We start from the raw sequence: 18,554 nt of genomic DNA on the forward strand, positions 1-18,554 counted from the left end.
CCCGACACTTTGAGGGAAGCACTTCGACGTGCTTCCGTCGTGGAGGAGCACCGTACCCTGATGGGTACGGTGGTTGAGAAGGTTCAGTCCGCCAAAAGCGGGCTGAATGAAGCCTTCGCTAGCCTGTTAACATGCTTTGAGGTATGCGATGTAATATTCTTAGCTGCCTTTGCATGTGCAAAAAATATGCCTGTGTATAGATAGTAGCCCCTGAGACTCTGTTTGGCTTTTGAAAAAAGGCCGAACAGAGGATCAAATTTTTGCTAGAGATAACATACTTGTCAATTTTGATAAACAGGCTTCACTATTAGCAGCGACCGCCCAGGCCGCCGAAGTATCCGAGCTCAAGCGGAAGCTGGAGCTGGCCGATGAGGATCTTGTCCGCATCAACAAGCGGTTTGATGAGACGCAAGGTATGTGTTGAAAAAGTGTGTACATACCTGAAGTAATATGCCAATGTGGAGTTTAATCTCCTATGTTGTCCTGATCATATTTGCAGGTAGTGCGGGCAAGGTCGAGGCCCTGAAGAGCGCCCTCACCCAAGCCAAGGAGTAGGCACGGGTGAGCCAGGCGGCCGCTGACAAAGCGGCTGCGGAATTAAAGGCCGAGCAGGTCACCCGCCGCAAGTATGAGGAGCGGGTGACCGAAGTGGAACAGGAGCTCAAGGATGCCACCAGCAAATACGAGACCTTGGAGGAGAAGAGTAAGGCGCAAGCTGCCGATCTCACCAAGGCTCTACGGGAGGCCAAGGAGGCGCGGACCAAGTCCATGGGCGGCTCGCTAGGAGATCAAGCAAGCCGAACAAATAGTGGCTGGTAAGACTTTTCTTTTACAGAGTATATTTGGCAGTCGGAGATATGCTTTGCTAAATAGACTATGGAGTGCTCCAGACGCCTTTGCGGATCTCCTAAGGAGTGCTTCCAACGCTGCATAGTATTTCCAGGCCCAAGAAGGGAACATGACGGAGAAGCTCTTCTGGTCGCAGTACCTGGCGCTGGAGCGGCCAGCGCTGCTAAACAACCAGATGATGCAGCTGGCGGAGCTGCAAAGGATGTCCGGTGTGGCCATGAAGGACATCATAGTCCGGCTATGGCCAGCCGGACCCATTCCTAGCAGCTACTTCGGCCTGGTCAAGCAGCTCGGCGACGCCTTGCCTCAAGTTGAGGTTGTGAAGCACTCGGCGTGCATAGAGGGTGCACGGATGGCCTTTGCCCGTGTCAAGATGCACTGGGCGAAGATGAAGGCCGTCGTCGTGGCAGTTGAGGGTCCGCCCGAAGGCAAGGACTACCGCAAGCCAGAGCGATACTTCGAGGACGTCCTGGAGGGTGCCCGTTTAATAGAGGGCCATAGCTCAAAGGATATCATATTTGAGTGAATGTATCCGAGCTGTCCAGACTTTGTATTATAAACCAAGGCTGTGTAATATATTTATGCTCTTATCTGAACTACTTACCTCCTGTGCGGCCATATTTTATTATTCTAAAAGTTTGCCAGTCGTCGACCCCCCATGTAGATGCTACGGGGGTGTTCGGAATAACTTGTAATCACTCTTGACCCAACGTCTTGGTCCGTAAAGGAGGTGACTTACGTAGCGAACCAGGCAATCATACTATGCAGCTTTAGCACTTTTACTTAGCCATAGGAGTTTGACGGTGGGGCTAAGAACTAGCCCCTGGTGCGCATGCGGCTGACTGAACTGGAATGCCTTAGGCGCGTGACCGAACCAAAGCCATTCCTTCGTATAATATGGAAAAAATCGCAAGAGATTTATATTAAGTCACCGAATAGCTGACCAGCTCTCGCCGTACCATGACAGTCAGTTTTCGGCTTTCTCTACTAAGATGTTTGACCGGAAGAACCAGAAACACAATCGCAGTAGTTCTCCCTTTACTACCTTAGCCGAACAAGCGGAACGTAAGTTGGTAACCACAGGAGCCGGGCAACCCGACTATTGACCAAAGACATGATTCGGAGTCGATGCATATAATGCCATATTCGGGACGCCGAAGTATACTGTAAAACTGTTCAGACTTCTTCTTTTTTGAAAAAATATATGTGGCCGAATAGAGCCCCTGGCAATTTAAATCATGCCGAGGTGTATATGCCAATCTGACGTAAAGAGTTAATACAAATTAGGAAATAAGCCAATGCCGAATAGGGTTGGGCGAAACTGTCTCCATTATAGTTTGATTGATACGTCAAAACGTGTTCTTACCAAGGATGCTATAAGCATCAAGGCTATTTTACATGCCGAGAACTTGTGAACAAGGGAAAGCCGTATACAGGTCCTAAAGAGAAAAGGTGGTCTTGAAGATCCTTTGCACAGCCTGCCGCACGTCTGCGTCGCTTTCGACTTTGAAGTTTAGATTCCTTGAGAGGAACAGCCCACGGTTGTCTGTACGAAGCCGGGCTCGGAAAGAGTCCTTGTACGTTCATGGAGTAGCTAGGTTTTAACGCACCTGTGGTATTGAAGAAGAAAAAGAAAAAGGACCGAAGAAAAAAGGTCAAGGTCATATAGTGTCAAACTGTACTGTAGACCTATCCGTATTGTGCCTCTGTTGATGCCCAAGGTATTTTGAGTGCGTGGTTATGCACACGCGGTACAAATGCCGCAGATGTGTGTGGCGATCGACAGAGGCGAAACTGCTAGTCTAGCTCTGGAGTTGCCAAGCTGTCAGCGTGGAGAGTGGACCGGACTCGTTTAACATTGTCTGGGGGCTTGATGGTCGATGAGGTGTGCGGCTTGACAGGGCCGCTCTATACCTCGGCTGCGAGGGTAATGATGTTTGCTAAGACTACGTCGGTGTTTCCCCCAAGAGGAGAGGATGATGTAGCACACCAACGGTAGGTATTTCCCTCAGTAATGAAACCAAGGTATCAAACCAGTAGGAGAACCAAGCAACAAAACATAAATATCCCCTGCACACAAATAACAACCACTCGCAATCCGACGTGTTAAAGGGGTTGTCAATACCTTTCGAGTAACGACGCCAGAAGGCACGATGACGGGAGAAAATTATAATAGATTGAAATAATAGATCGCAAATAAAATAAAGTGCAGCAAGATGTTTTGTATTTTTAGTTTAATAGATCTGAATAAAAATGCAAAGCAAAAATAGATCGCAAGGCAAATATATGAGAAAGAAGACCCGGGGGGCGTAGGTTTCACTAGTGGCTTCTCTCAAGAAAAACAGCAAACGGTGCGTAAACAAATTACTGTCGGGCAATTGATAGAACTTCCAATAATCATGACGATATCCAGGCAATGATCATTACATAGGCATCACGTCCAAGGTTAGTAGACCGACTCCTGCCTGCATCTACTACTATTACTCCACACATCGACCACTATCCAGCATGCATCTAGTGTATTAAGTTCATGGAAAAACGGAATAATGCAATAAGAATGATGACATGATGTAGACAAGATCCGTTTATCTATATGGCGGTAGATATAGATCTCGTCTTTTTATCCTTAGTAGCAACGATACATACGTGTCGGTTCCCTTTTCTGTCACTGGGATCAAGCACCGTAAGATCGAACCCACTACCGGGCACCTCTTCTCATTGCAAGATAAATAGATCAAGTTGGCCAAACAAAACCCAAATATCGGAGAAGAAATACGAGGCTATAAGAGATCATGCATATAAGAGATCAAAGAAACTCAAATAACTTTCATAGATATAAAAAGATATAACTGATCATAAACTCGAAGTTCATCAGATCCCAACAAGCACACCGCAAAAAGAGTTACATCATATGGATCTCCAAGAGACCATTTTATCGAGAATTCAGCGAGAGAGAAAGCCATCTGGCTACTAACTACGGACCCGAAGGTCTACAAAGAACTACTCACGAATCATCGGAGAGGCACCAATGGAAGTGGTGAACCCCTCCGTGATTGTGTCTAGATTGGATCTGGTGGTTCTGGACTCTGCGGCGGCTGGATGAATATTTCGTCGACTCCCCTAGGGTTTGTGGATTTTTGGGGTATTTATAGAGCAAAGAGGCGGTCCGGGGGGCACCCGAGGTGGGCACAACCCACCAGTGCGTGGCTGGGCCTCCTAGCGCGCCCTGGTGGGTTGTGCCCCCTCGGGGCACCCCCAAGGTGCAACCAGGGCCCATTGCCTTCCTTCTGGCCCATAAAAAATCATCATGGAGCTTCGTGGCATTTGGACTCCGTTTGATATTGATTTCCTGCGATGTAAAAAACATGGAAAAAACAGCAACTGGCACTTGGCACTATGTCAATAGGTTAGTTCCAAAAAAGGACATAAAATGACTATAAAATGATTATAAAACATCCAAGATTGATAATAAAACAGCAAGGAACAATCAAAAATTATAGATACATTGGAGACGTATCGGAGGGTCGCGGTGTGCTCCTCGGTACGGAGGGAGCGCTCCATGTTTCCATTAATTGTAATAACGCCGCGGGGTCCGGGCATTTTGAGCTTTAAGTAAGCATAATGCGAGACCGCATTGAAGCGGGCGAAGGCGGTTCTTCCGAGCAGTGGGTGATAACCACTGCGGAAGGGGGCGATGTCGAAGATCAAGTCTTCGCTTCGGAAGTTTTCTGGCGAATCGAAGACTACTCCCAATGTTATTGAGCCCGTGCAGCGGGCTTCTACACCAGGTATTACTACTTTAAAGGTAGTATTAGTAGGCTTGATTCTTGACAGGTCAATACCCATTTTGCGGATCGTGTCTTTATAAATCAAGTTAAGACTGTTGCCGCCGTCCATAAGGACTCGGGTCAGATGGAATCATCGGTGATTGGATCAAGGACCAAGGCTGCCGAACCTCCATGATGGATACTAGTCGGGTGATCCTTACGATCGAAGGTGATCGGACAGGCCAACCAGGGGTTGAAATTGGGGGCGACTGGCTCTACGGTATAGACGTCCCTTAGCGCACGCTTGCGCTCCCTCTTGGGGATATGTGTAACATATATCGTATTCACTGTTTTTACCTCGGGGGGAAATTTCTTCTGTCCCCCTGTGTTCGGTGGGCGAGGCTCTTCATCATCCTTGCTTGGCGGCCCTTTCCCCTTGTATTCGGTGTTTAAATTACCAGCCTGTTTCAAGACCCAACAATTTCTGTTGGAATGATTGGCAGGCTTGTCAGGGGTGCCATGAATCTGGCAAGGCTGATCAAGTATTTTGTCCAAACTGGATGGACCATCTTTGTTTCCTTTGAATGGCTTCTTCCGCTATCCAGATTTAGAGCCGCTGAATCCGGCGTTGGCCGCCGTCTCTTCGGTATCGTCATTGTTGTTTCGACGCTTATGTTTGTTGCGTTGTGGCCTACCATTGCCATCTCTGGCTTTGGAAGTGCCAGGGTCGCTGGTACTGTTGCTTCTACGAGCTAACCAGCTGTCCTCCCCCGCGCAAAAGTGGGTCATGAGTGCAGTAAGGGCTGCCATGGACTTCGGCTTTTCTTGGCTGAGGTGTCTGACCAGCCATTCGTCGCGGACGCTATATTTAAAGGCCGTGAGGGCTTCGGCGTCCGGACAATCGACAATTTGGTTCTTTTTAATTAAGAACCTAGTCCAGAGTTTACGGGCTGACACTCCGGGTTGCTGGACTATATGACTTAGGTCATCGGCGTCCGGAGGCCGGACATAGGTACCTTGGAAGTTGTCTCGAAAGGCGTCCTCCAAATCTTCCCAGCCGCCAATGGAGTTTTCTGGGAGGCTGTTTAGCCAGTGCCGAGCTGGTCCCTTTAGTTTTAGCGGGAGGTACTTGATGGCATGGAGATCGTCCCCGCGAGCCATGTGGATATGGAGAAGAAAATCTTTGATCCATACTGCGGGATCTGTCGTTCCATCGTATGATTCAATGTTAACGGGTTTAAACCCTTCTGGGAAGTGGTGCTCCATTACTTCATCGGTGAAGCATAAGGGGTGTGCGGTGCCTCTATATCGGGCGACGTCACGACGGAGTTCGGACGGCATCCGTGTTCGGTTTTCAGCCCGGGTGAGGTTATGCTGGTCGCACCGGGCCTGATGGCCGTCCCCTCGTGTTGGAGCACGCCCCCTTGATCCATAGATTGATCTGGTTTGACCGGCTCTATTGTCCATGTCCTTGCGTAGGTCGTAGGTGTAGCCCGGAGCTGCTCCCTCTTTGGCTCTACGGCGGGGTGGTGCAGGCTGGTGTTCGGCATAAGTAGCCGCTCTGTCCCGCCCACATGGTGGTCGGTCAGGTTCGTTAGCGGCTTTATACTTTGGCAGTATTGGCTCAAGGGCCTCGTCGTCAAATTGTGGTAGTAGCTTGCGCTTCAGATAGCTCTTTGTTGGGTGTTCGAGGCCGTATTCTTCGGCTGCCAGGACTTTAGTCCATCTGTCGTTGAGCGTATCATGTTCGGCTTGAAGCTGGTGCTGCTTCTTTTTTAGGCTTCTTGCTATTGCGATTAGCTGGCGCTGAAAGTGCTCTTGCTCGAGGGGTTCCACTGGCACGATGAAGTCTTCGTCGCCGAGGCTCACATCATCCTCGAAGATTGGTAGATAGTTACTATCTTCTGAGTCCTCGTTCCCGACTGGATCATCGGGGTCGACTTGCCCCTCTTCCCAATCGTCATGTTCGGATGTGGGCTCGACGGGGGCTTCGGGGTCTTCGGCGTTCTCTGGAGTGTTATTGTCTCCGGTGCCGGTATTGCTGTCTTTGTCGCGACGTGATTTTGAGCGGCACCACTGGCGTCAATGCTTTGGTGGTGCCTTAGCAGGCCTGTCCTCAACCGGATCTTTCCTGCCTTCTCCATCATCCTCTTTGGGTGTATCCACCATATATACGTCGTATGTGGAAGTGGCCATCCAACATCCGGTAAACGGCGGGTCCTCGCCTTGTTTGTCTCCGGCATCGTCGTCCATACCATCAATGTCTTCAGAGGCATAGTCGAGCATGTCGGTTAAATCCTCGACAGTGGCTATCAAGTGGGTGCTGGGTGGGACGTAAAATTGCCCGCACTCAGCCTCTAGTTCGGACTCTGTGTGATTCGGAGGTGATCCCTCCGTGATGGCAAGAGATCGCATTAGGTCCAAGGCCTCGCTTAAGAGTGCGGGCTGGACGGGGAGCCGAGGACCTCAGGGGCCGGGCATGGCAGATTCCGCAATGTTGTGTTCACCAGACGCAGATCTTAAGAGTTCGGGGTTGGAATCCAGAGACGAATTCGGCTCCTCGATGACAAGGACGGTCCTGCTTGATCCCAGGCTCGCCGAACATAGCGCCACCTCCGGGTCTTTGACAAAGGGCTCCATGGAAGGGGAGGGTCCGATGGGATTTAAGATCCTATCTTCGGATGAGGTAACCTGCTCTGGCTCTATGGCCAGGGCAGGGATAGCAGTTGGCCTTTGAGCGGCGTCTGATGACAGATCCGATGGGTTGTCTTCTTGGAGATGAGGAATAGTGGTCGAGGCCGTGAACCCTTAAAAGATCAAGTCTCCTCGGATATCAGCGACGTAATTCAGGCTCCCGAATCTGATCTGATGACCGGGGGCGTAGCTGTCGATCTACTCAAGGCGACAACTGAATTGGCGCGCAAAGCGAAGCCACCGAATACAAAAGGTTGATCGGGGGAGGAAAGTCTCCCCGGAAACAACATCGTTGTTGATGATCGAACGAGCCATCGATCCTTCTGCCGACGACACAGTGGAACTCTCAATGAAAGCACCAATGTCGGTGTCAAAATCGGCCGATCTCGGGTAGGGGGTCCCGAACTATGCGTATGAGGATCGAAGGTAACAGGAGGCAGGGGACACGATGTTTACCCAGGTTCGGGCCCTCTTAATGGAGGTAATACCCTACTTCCTTCTTGATTGACTTTGATTAGTATAGGGGTTACAAGAGTTGATCTACCTCGAGATCGTAATGGCTAAACCCTAGATGTCTAGCCTGTACGATTTGTGTTCGTCTCTACGGACTAAACCCTCCGGTTTATATAGACACCGGAGGGGCCTAGGGTTGTACAGAGTCGGTTTACAAAGAAAGGAAACTACACATCCAGGCGTCAAGCTTGCCATCCACGCAAAGGAGAGTCCCATCCGGACACGAGGGAATGTCTTCTATCTTGTATCTTCACGGCCCATCAGTCCGGCCCATATCGCATAACCCGGACACCCGAGGACCCCATAGTCCAGGACTCCCTCAACATCAACGTGTTGCAGTGCTCCCCTGTCTTTGCCAAGCTTGTTCAAGGTCATTCTCCTCCGGTGAACTTCGAGGTCAATGGGCGGCACTACAACAAGGGGTACTACCTAGCTGATGGCATCTATCCGAGATGGTCTACATTTGTGAAAACTATCTCAAACGCTGTGCCAGGAGGCAAGAAGTCCCACTTTGCCAAGGTTGAGGAGGCTTGCAGGAAGAATGTCAAGCGGGCATTTGGTGTGCTCCAATCTTGATTTGCTGTTGTCCGGTACCCTGCTCAGACCTGGTCGAAAGATCAAATGTGGGAGATCATGACTTGCTATGTCATCTTGCACAATATGATCGTTGAGAGCGAGAAGGAAGAGCCAGTGTTTGACACTGAACCATACTACAGGCAGGGTCCTCTTGCCCAAGTTGATCGCCAGCTACCGGCAACCTAGACTGCCTACCTCAATATGCGACAGGAGATCCGAGACCCACAGGTGCATCAGCAACTGCAGCAGGTTCTGGTGGAGCACCTATGGAGGCTCAAGAGCGACGCCTAGCTTGACGTGTGATGAAATATGAGTTTTTATTTGTTAAACTATATAATTTGTATTGAACTACTTGTTCAACTATTTTATTTCTATTGATTTTCTGTGATGAACTATGTGATAAAAAATATTATGTTGACAATTCACGCCGAACCATGCCGAATATGGGCCGATTCGCGCCGATATCGGGCCATTTTTCGCCGAAAGTGGGCCGAAAATGGGCCAATATCGGCACCTGGGGGCGACGACTGGGCCCCAACCGCCCCCAGAGCTGATTATACCGCCGGCTCGCCCCCAGGCGGCGAATTTTATGCCTCCTGGGGGGGCAATGGCTGGAGATGCTCTAATATGGATAACGAACGTATATGTATCAAACAAGATCACATGTGGAGCTTAAATTGGCTGCAGATATTGCGGTCCCTTTTGCCTGCACTATTTTTCTAAAACATATGCACATGTGTATTACATAAATGTGTGTATTACATATTTGATTTTTAAAATTACAATTCAAAATATAATGTTAATTATACAAACATTTCAATAATTGTACGCACATTTGTATAGTTTAATGTTTGTATATAATTAAAAATATTCATAACTTCAAATTTATACTCAAATAGTTATTTTTTCTACTGCTCAAATAGCCTGAACATTTTTGTGAAAACAGAGCATGTCGCCGGGAAGCATTCTGGTGCTCAAATAAAGAGACATAAAGAGCTTTAATTGATAGAAATTCTCTTTTAGCTCTAAGCATAGCAATTCTTTTCTTACTTTCATCCATAGAAACATAAAGAGCTTTAATTGATTCATCAACTTTAGGCAAAAAAATCAACTTGAGATTTTCCACATCATGAGCAATTCTATCAAAACTTTTAGACAAATCATCAATCTTATTCAACTTTTCTTCTATGGAAGTGTTGAAAACTTTTTGCGTGTTGATAAATTCTTTAATATTATTCTCAAGATCAGAGGTATTCCTATTATTATTGTAAGATTGATTTCCATAGGAATTACCATAATTATCAGAGAAATTACTAGGAAAAGGCCTAGGATTAAAATTTCCTCTATAAGCATTGTTGTTGAAATTATTGCGAGAAATAAAATTCACATCAATGGCATCACTATTTTGCTCAATCAAAGTAGACAAAGGCATATCATTAAAATCAATAGGATCACTTTTACTAGCAACCAATCTCATAAGAGCATCAACTTTATCACTCAAAGAAGAAATTTCTTCAATCGAATTAACCTTTTTATTAGTAGGAGCTCTTTCGGTATGCCATTTTGAATAATTTGCCATGATATTATCAAGCAATTTGGTGGCTTCACCCAAAGTAATTTCTGTAAAAGTACCACCCGTGGCGGAATCTAAAAGATTACAAGAAACAAAATTCAACCCCGCATTAAAATTTTGTATGATCATCCAAAGATTTAACCCATGAGTTGGGTAATTCCTTAGCATCATTTTCATCCTTTCCCAAGATTGTGCAACATGCTCATGTTCAGGTTGCTTGAAATTCATGATCTGGGTTCTATGGGAAATAATTTTTGCGGGAGGAAAATACTTAGTGATAAAAGCATCTTTGCACTTATTCCAAGAATCAATACTATTACGAGGGAAGAAGAGAACCAATTTTTTGCAGAATCACGCACAGAAAACGGAAATAATTTCATCTTGACCACATCATTGTCCACGTCTTTTTTCTTTTGCATATCGCATAATTCCACGAAGGTATTGAGATGGGACGCGGCATCCTCATTAGGAGTACCAGAAAATTGGTCTTTCATAACAAGATTCAGCAAAGCAGTATTAATATCACAAGTTTCCGCACTAGTGGCGGGAGGAGCAAGTGGAGTGCCAATAAAATCATTGTTGGTGGTATTTGAGAAATCACATAACTTGGTGTTCTCTTGAGTCATGATGACTACACAACAAGATTGCACTCAAAAACAGATCCGACGAGAAAACGGCGAACGGAAAAAGAGAGGCGAATAAAACGGCAAATTTTCGTGAAGTGGGGGAGAGGAAAACGAGAGGAAAATGGCAAATAATGTAAATTGCGAGGAGATGAGATTTGCGATTAGGAACCTGGTTATGTTGAAGATCCTCCCCGGCAACGGCGCCAGAAATTCCTTTCGATTGCTCTCTGACTATAGTGCCAGAAAAGCTCATGTTTGCTGGGACTACGTCGGTATTTCCCCAAAGAGGAAGGGATGATGCAGCACAGCGACGGTAGGTTCTTCCCTAAATGAAGAAACCAAGGTTATCGAACCAGTAGGAGAACCAAGCAACACAACGTAAAAAACACCTGCACACAGATAACAACACCTCGCAATCTGATGTGTTAAAGGGGTTGTCAATTCCTTTCGGGTAACAATGCCAGAAATTTGTATTAGATTGAAATAATAGATCGCAAATAAAATAAAGTGCAACAAAGTATTTTTTGTATTTTTGGTTTAATATATCATAATAAAAATGCAAAGAAAAAGTAGATCGCAAGCAAATATATGAGGAAGAAGACCCGGGGGTCATAGGTTTAACTAGTGGCTTCTAACGAGAAAGATAGCAAACAGTGGGTAAACAAATTACTGTTGGGCAATTGATAGAACCTCAAATAATTATGACGATATCCAGGCAATGATCATTACATAGGCATCACGTCCAAGATTAGTAGACCGACTCCTGCCTGCATCTACTACTATTACTCCACACATCAACTGCTATCCAGCATGCATCTAGTGTATTAAGTTCATGGAGAAAGGGAGTAATGCAATAAGAACGATGACATGATATAGACAAGATCCGTTTATCTATTGCATAGATATAGATCCCATCCTTTTATCCTTAGCAGCAACGATACATACGTGTTGTTTCCCTTTTTGTCACTGGGATCAAGCACCGTAAGATTGAACCCACTACCAGGCACCTCTTCCCATTGCAAGATAAATAGATCAAGTTGGCCAAACAAAACCCAAATATCGGAGAAGAAATACGAGGCTATAAGAGATCATGCATAGAAGAGATCAAACAAACTGAAATAAATTTCATGGATATAAAAAGATATTACTGATCATAAACTCAAAGTTCATCAGATCCCAACAAACACACCGCAAAAAGAGTTACATCATATGGATCTCCAAGAGACCATTGTATTGAGAATTCAGTGAGAGAGAGGAAGCCATCTAGCTACTAACTACGGACCCGAAGGTCTACAAAGAACTACTCACGCATCACCGGAGAGGCACCAATGGAGGTGGTGAACCCCATCCGAGTTGGTGTCTAGATTGGATCTGGTGGTTTTGGACTCTGCGGCGGCTGGATGAATATTTCGTCGACTCTCCAAGGGTTTCTGGATTTTTGGGGTATTTATAGAGCAAATAGGCGGTCCGGGGGGCACCCGAGGTGGGCACAACCCACCAGGGCGCGCCTGGGCCTCCTGACGCGCCCTGGTGGGTTGTCCCCTCCTCGGGACTCCCCCCAGGTGCAACCAGGGCCCGTTGTGTTCCTTCTGGCCCATAAAAATTCTTCGTGGAGTTTCGTGGTATTTGACTTCGTCTGATATTGATTTCCTGCGATGTAAAAAACATGGAAAAAACACAACTGGCACTTGGCACTATGTCAATAGGTTATTACCAAAAAATGATATAAAATGACTATAAAATGATTATAAAACATCCAAGATTGATAACAAAACATCATGGAACAATAAAAAATTATAGATACGTTGGAGATGTATCAATATGTCGGATATAGAACCGACAGTGGCCATGGTAGCGAGCTCGGTCATGGCGACGGCCGCGTCGGGCGTGGACCAGATCGAAGAAAATAAGCGAGGAAAAAGGGGTGGTGGACGACCTAGGGTTAGTAGGGGGTGTCGGGGTGCAGCGTTAACTAAGAGGGGGCCGGGGGGATGACCGACACATGGTCGGGGAGCGGCCATGGCCGCGGGATGGCCGCCACGCCCTCCTTCTGTCTCCTGTAGCGCGAGGAGAGAGAGGAGGTGAGGTGGGTTGGGCCTCCCAGCCCCACTTGGGCCTCTTTTCTTTTATTTGTTTCATTTCTCTTTCTTTTCTATTTTATTTAATTCACCACTATTTTGTATTTTATTTAAGTACCAATTGAATTTTTTTCATCAAGAAACTTGTCACATAAATATTAGTCATTACATTGGAGAGGCCCACAAAGTTTCAAGCGCTTTGGAAATACATAAACATTTATTTATTTTGAAAGGCTATTTTGGTAGTTATTGGACCATTTTATATTTTCCTAGGAGTTAATTGGTGAGTCAAATGATGTTGGTTTCAACATGACAATGATTAGGGGAGTTTATAGAATAATGTGAACATTTTAGTTTTACTTCTCGAAGAAACAATAATTTCACTTGCAATTTAAATTTGAATTTGACTTTGATTTTTAGGACAAGTGGCAATTTGCATAGTAATCATGATGACATGGCCACCATTAGGAGGAGATTACTGTAGCATGATCCCCGGGGTGTTACATGCTGCGCGAGAGCTTTGGTGCTTGGAAACAAGGAGCATATCTCCTTGCGCTTCTCTAGTAAGACAACATCACTGGCGCAGCACATCTCCAACGACGTCGTCATCGCCGATGGTGGCTGCAGGATTTGCGGTGGGAGACGTAGGGGTGGGCTTCTCGGGCTGCGGGGGGATGCTAAATGAGACAGTGAGAGAGAGATTTCGTCCCTATTTTTTATGGGACAAATGACCCAGCTGTCTACTATCCGGTCCCACTTGTCATCCTTTCAAGGGTCCCACGCGTCAGTACCGGGCGACGTAACGGTCAATGGCATTGACCCGACAGCAAGGCACCATTTGACCTTCTGTGAGGCGGAGGTGAGTAGAGGTGGGGGAAAGTGAGCAATATTAAATGGGCGGAGCAAAACTGAGCACAACTAAGAAAGGAGGGGCACAGAAATATAAATCCCTTTTTATAATATTGTACCATACTGTACTAGTTTGGACTATTTGGATTATTTGGACTAATGGGTTAATTGGTTTAATTTGAATAATTTGGAATAATTGAATTAATTTGGATAATTTGGACTATTTTGGATAATTTGGGTTAGTTGGTTTATTTTGAATTGTTTAGTTTAATTTGAATTATTTGGATTATTTTGAATATGGAATAATTGAATTAATTTGAACAATTTGGACTATTTGGATTAATTTGAGGAGGGAACTACACTACACTACATGTCTAAACTTGAGAAGAGTGGGAACTACAGTACATTGCACTACATGGTCCCTACTACTCCAATTTGGAAATAATAATCCAGGCTGTCAAAGTATAGCACAGGAGCAACACTATTAAACCTAGGAGCACTACTGAACCTAATTGAACCTAGGCAATACTCCAACTGAATGATGGACCATGCATATTCTATCTCACTACTAAACCCCAAGAGCAAAATTCACTAACAAATGGAGTAACAGATTAACAAATTACAGTGCACAAGAACTAAACTTTGGTTAACTGGTTGTATTAACTACTGAGGTGTCCAGATTAACAAATTACAGTGCACAAATTTACTGTCATCATATGTCAATTTACTACTGAGCCGGATTGCTCGTTCCCGCCGCGTTGCGTTGTGTTATGGGCTCCGGCGTGAACTCGGAGGCGTGCGTGACCGCCGCGTTGCGTTGGCGCCATGATAGAGCTCGGCATTTGGAATCCGACTCTGGACGGCCTCGTAGGCGTGGCCGCCACGCGATCACGGCGATATTATGCCCCCGCCCCGACTGATTCGATCGCGCTCTTCCCCTCCTCCGCCTCTCTCCACATCGTACGCACGCACGCGCGCGCTCTAGTTGTAGATCCCGCCGGCCACCTCCAAACGGCGACCATGGCGCTCGCATCCGGGTTCTTCCCGCCGCCGTCGTACACCCCGGGTGCGTCCCGGTGCGCCCCCTTCTTCCCGGGCTTCGGCTTCGGCGGCGAGTGCTGCAACCCGTCGTTTGCCGGCTACTACGGCCACGAGGAGTACGCCCCATCGGGCCCTTCGCCGCTCGCGAGCTCCAAGGACTACACTCCGTCGAGCCCCCTGCAGTCGCCGGAGCCGGACTACACTCCCTCGAGCCCGGACTACACTCCGGCGAGCTCCGAATACACTCCCTCGAGCCCGGACTACACTCCGGCGAGCCCCGACTACACTCCGGCGAGCCCGGACTACACTCCCGCGAGCCCCGACTACACGCCGGCGAGCCCCGACTACACTCCTGCGAGCCCCGACTACACTCCGGCGAGCCCTTCGCGGTCGCTGGAGTACACTTCGTCGAGCCCTGTTCGGCTTGCTTTCATGATGCCGTCTCCTCTGCGCGGCGCATCCCCAGACTACACGCCCCTGACACCGTCAGAGCACGCTGCTTCATCGCCTTACTATACACCGTTGAGTCCTCCCGGTCCCGGGCACGCTTCCTCGCCGGATTACACGCCCAGCACGCCGCCTCCGTCCCCACTGGTGGTGTCTGACGCCGAGTCGTGCGCGTCGCCGTATTACACGCCGTCAACTCCTTCCAGGAGCGCCGCGTCGCCGCACTACACGCCCAGCACGCCGCCTCCATCGCCCCTGGCGTCAGAAGCAGAGTCGTGCACGTCTACAGCGCGCTGCCGCCACCATCCGTACCAGAGGAGCGGCGCCGGCCGGATCAGCCGCGGTGGACGTCGGCGAGCCTTGGGATATTGACATCTCGTAAATTGTAATAGGAGCAAAACAGATTGGATTCTCTTTGTGTAAATCTCGAATTGCTATGACTCACGAATCGACGAATATATCTGTATGGAGCTTTTGTTGACTATGCGAGATTGTTTTCTGTTATTGCTTCTGTTTTTCTTTTTCGGCTGGATCCATTGCCTATTTGCATCGATGAGAAACAAAGAGATCCAGCCAAAATGAATTGGACATGGTTGCTCTGTAAAACTGAAGGTTGTCGCCTGAACATTTTTCAGAAAACAGAGCATGTCGCCGGGAAGCAGTCTGCTGCTCAAATAGTTTCTTTTCTTCTATTTACATGGCTCTGATAACTCTTGGATTTATGCAATAATGGATTGGATATATAAAAAATTGTGCTTGTTTGGAATGCGTGCCAGTTGAGACACTCAACAACCCGATGGCCAATTAGCAAAGTACGATCACGATTGTGGGCATTCATATCAGTTTTAGTTTTTCCACATATGATGTGCGATTTTAGGTGCTTGGAATTTACAAATATTCCGTGCTGAAATTCAGCAAGACTGAAAAAATATACTGTACTATTTTTCAGCTTACGCATCAACATTTTCACCTTGTGCTAGACTACTAGAAGTCGTCACGAAGGAGGGCGATGTTGGTACTTACTCGGGGGCCGAAAGTTATACGGTTCAGTTGACATTGATGGTGAGATGAACACTGACTTGCTCGCCATTGGCAGGGCTTCGATCTTCATTTTCACCAACAAAAAAATAGCACTAGTGAGTAGTGACTTCTTGAGTGACAAGATTTGTACTACGAGTCAGTTTTGACTTGTCACAAAAGGAAATTTGTTTGTTTCATCCATGATTGGTTTTATCAAGTGCTGGGATTTTATTATAGAATGATTTAGTATATCACTGCGCATTAGTGAACGCGCGTACCGTTGCCGTTCCTGCACTCTCATATCTATCTCTCCTATGCTTGTTGTGGATGTCACAACTGGTTCTACTCAGGGTCCATTTGGTTGAGCTTTTTCAATCAACTTTTGCTGTGAATGTCACAACTGTTTATACCCAGTAGGCCAGGATCTATGAGCTAAGTTCTTAAGGCATGGTTCGATTGCTTGAGTAAAAACCAGATGAGCAGACGATTGTGAGCCACGCCACTGATATCCATAGAGATATGAAAAACAGCTTGAAGAGTTATTATTGGGCCTGACAACAAAAGGGGGAAGGGAAAGGAATAGGAAGAAAAAAAAAGGAAAAGGACCTAAATGACTAAATAGGAATGATACGTCGACAGCAGGGATCGAACCTGCGCGGGCGAAGCCCAACAGATTTCAAGTCTGTCTCCTTAACCACTCGGACATGTCGACCATGCAAGTGCTGATTTCACTCCTGTAAGATATAAAAGCAAGGTACTGATCAGCAAGCAGATTGTACGGTTCAATTTTGAACTCATCAGGGAAGGAGTAAGTCTCGTTCACCAAGAATCATCAGTTTTGTTTATCCGGCGCTGATATTGGTTTAGAATAATGTGACACGTGCATCGGTTCAAGATGTAGATTTTTTTAACACAGCACCGACGCAATTGCTCATACATACGCGCATACACTCACCTTTATGAACGTACACACGTACACCCTACCCCAATGACCATCTTCGGGAGACTGAGCCGGCATATCATCTTGAGATTTACGAAGTCACCGTAGGCGCCTCGTCGTCGACGGGAACGTCTCCTCTCACTGAAAGCACATTGCCGAAAATCCTGAAATAATTTCAGAAATAATGCGAGCATCAGAATTTGAACTCTGATGAGCTGGAGATACCACTGTTCCTTTAACCATCGAACCACAGGTTGGTTCGCACGATGGAGATATGTTTGTAGTGGCCATCTCACCCTCAAGCCCGCATCATTTCGAACCAAGCAGTCCGCACCCATTTTACCATCCAACAAGAGTTGCAAAACTCATATACTCACGAACTTGTTTCAGTAATTCTTGTAACCTTGGTCTTCATGTGGAGAAGATAGTCATGTGTGCCGGTGCACCTTGAAACATGTCTTGAAGTTCTCATCATCGGAGACATACACAACGGTGCTAGATTTCTGCTACCACACAGGGAACTTTCCCCTCTCCTCTCGCGTCGCCCCCGCGTGCGACCGAGAGGACCAACCCTATCCGCCGGTCACTCCCCCATCCTCTCGCCCTCCCTGCCCCGCCGTCGTCGGCAAGAGCCGCGAGGCAAAGCCTTGGAGGTGCCGGCGGTGGGCAGCCTCTTCCCCTCGCTTGGTCCGGGTGGCTGGCGCGGGACATCATGGCCGAGTGGGGCGTCGTGCTTGTGCGGGGCCGGCGGCGCGACGGGTGGCGTGTGTGGCGGCGGTGCGGATGGCGGCGGCAAGCGTGTGGGCGTGGTGCGCGGCAGTTGCGCGTTGTGCTCTGGCGGATGTGTGCGCCGTTGGGAGCCTCGATCTGGCGTCCAGGTGGGAGGCGGGTGGCGACATGTGGCTAACCGGGGTCTGCTAGCTAGGATTTGACCGAGACGACGTCCCCGCGTCGGATCTGGCACAGATTCGTGTGGGGGCTAGTGCGATGCGTGGAAGTGGCGGCGGTCGGGCGTGGTCGTCGCGCGGGGCGGTGCACGTGCTGGAGGGGCCTGGGCGCGCACGGGGGGAGCTGAGACGCATGCGTTGCTCTAGCTGTTGCTTCCCTTGGTTGTGGGCGTGTAGATGTGGGGACCGGCGGCTGCCTGGTGGAGCTCGTCTCGGCTGGAGAATGGCTACCATAGTTACACCCACAACCCCTGCTACTATACCTATTGGACCAATTACTAGAGTTTACGCACGCCAGTTAAATTATCAGGTACTTTCGTTTCTTGGTAATGTTTCTAATGTTCATGAGAATGTGATGCTGCCTAACTTAGATACATTTGTGTTGCTTACCGTTGAAGCACCTAGCATGGACAAGAAGAATGAACAGTGGAGCATGATCAAGCACTGTGATGAAGGCGCGCGCGAAGGGAACAAGAATGGAGTTTCCGGAGGAGATTTCCGCACATTGAAGCCACCATGATGACATACAAGAAGATGAACGAAATATACAACATGTCTTTCATAAATTTCGTCCATAGCTTATTATTGGTGTCGCGTCACCTTAATTTTGGACTAGGCCCATGTATATTTGAAA

General features: G+C 47.5%; 1 non-coding gene across 1 annotated transcript; it reads right to left on the bottom strand.

Annotated features, from left to right (window-relative positions):
* Positions 1-16,663: 16,663 nt before the first annotated feature.
* On the bottom strand, positions 16,664-16,745 carry TRNAS-UGA (transfer RNA serine (anticodon UGA)). Its single transcript has one exon. It is a non-coding gene; the product is annotated as a tRNA-Ser (tRNA).
* Between the last annotated feature and the right edge of the window lie 1,809 nt (positions 16,746-18,554).

This window comes from Triticum aestivum, chromosome 4D (assembly GCF_018294505.1).
Source record: "Triticum aestivum cultivar Chinese Spring chromosome 4D, IWGSC CS RefSeq v2.1, whole genome shotgun sequence".
Classification (NCBI taxonomy): domain Eukaryota; kingdom Viridiplantae; phylum Streptophyta; class Magnoliopsida; order Poales; family Poaceae; genus Triticum; species Triticum aestivum.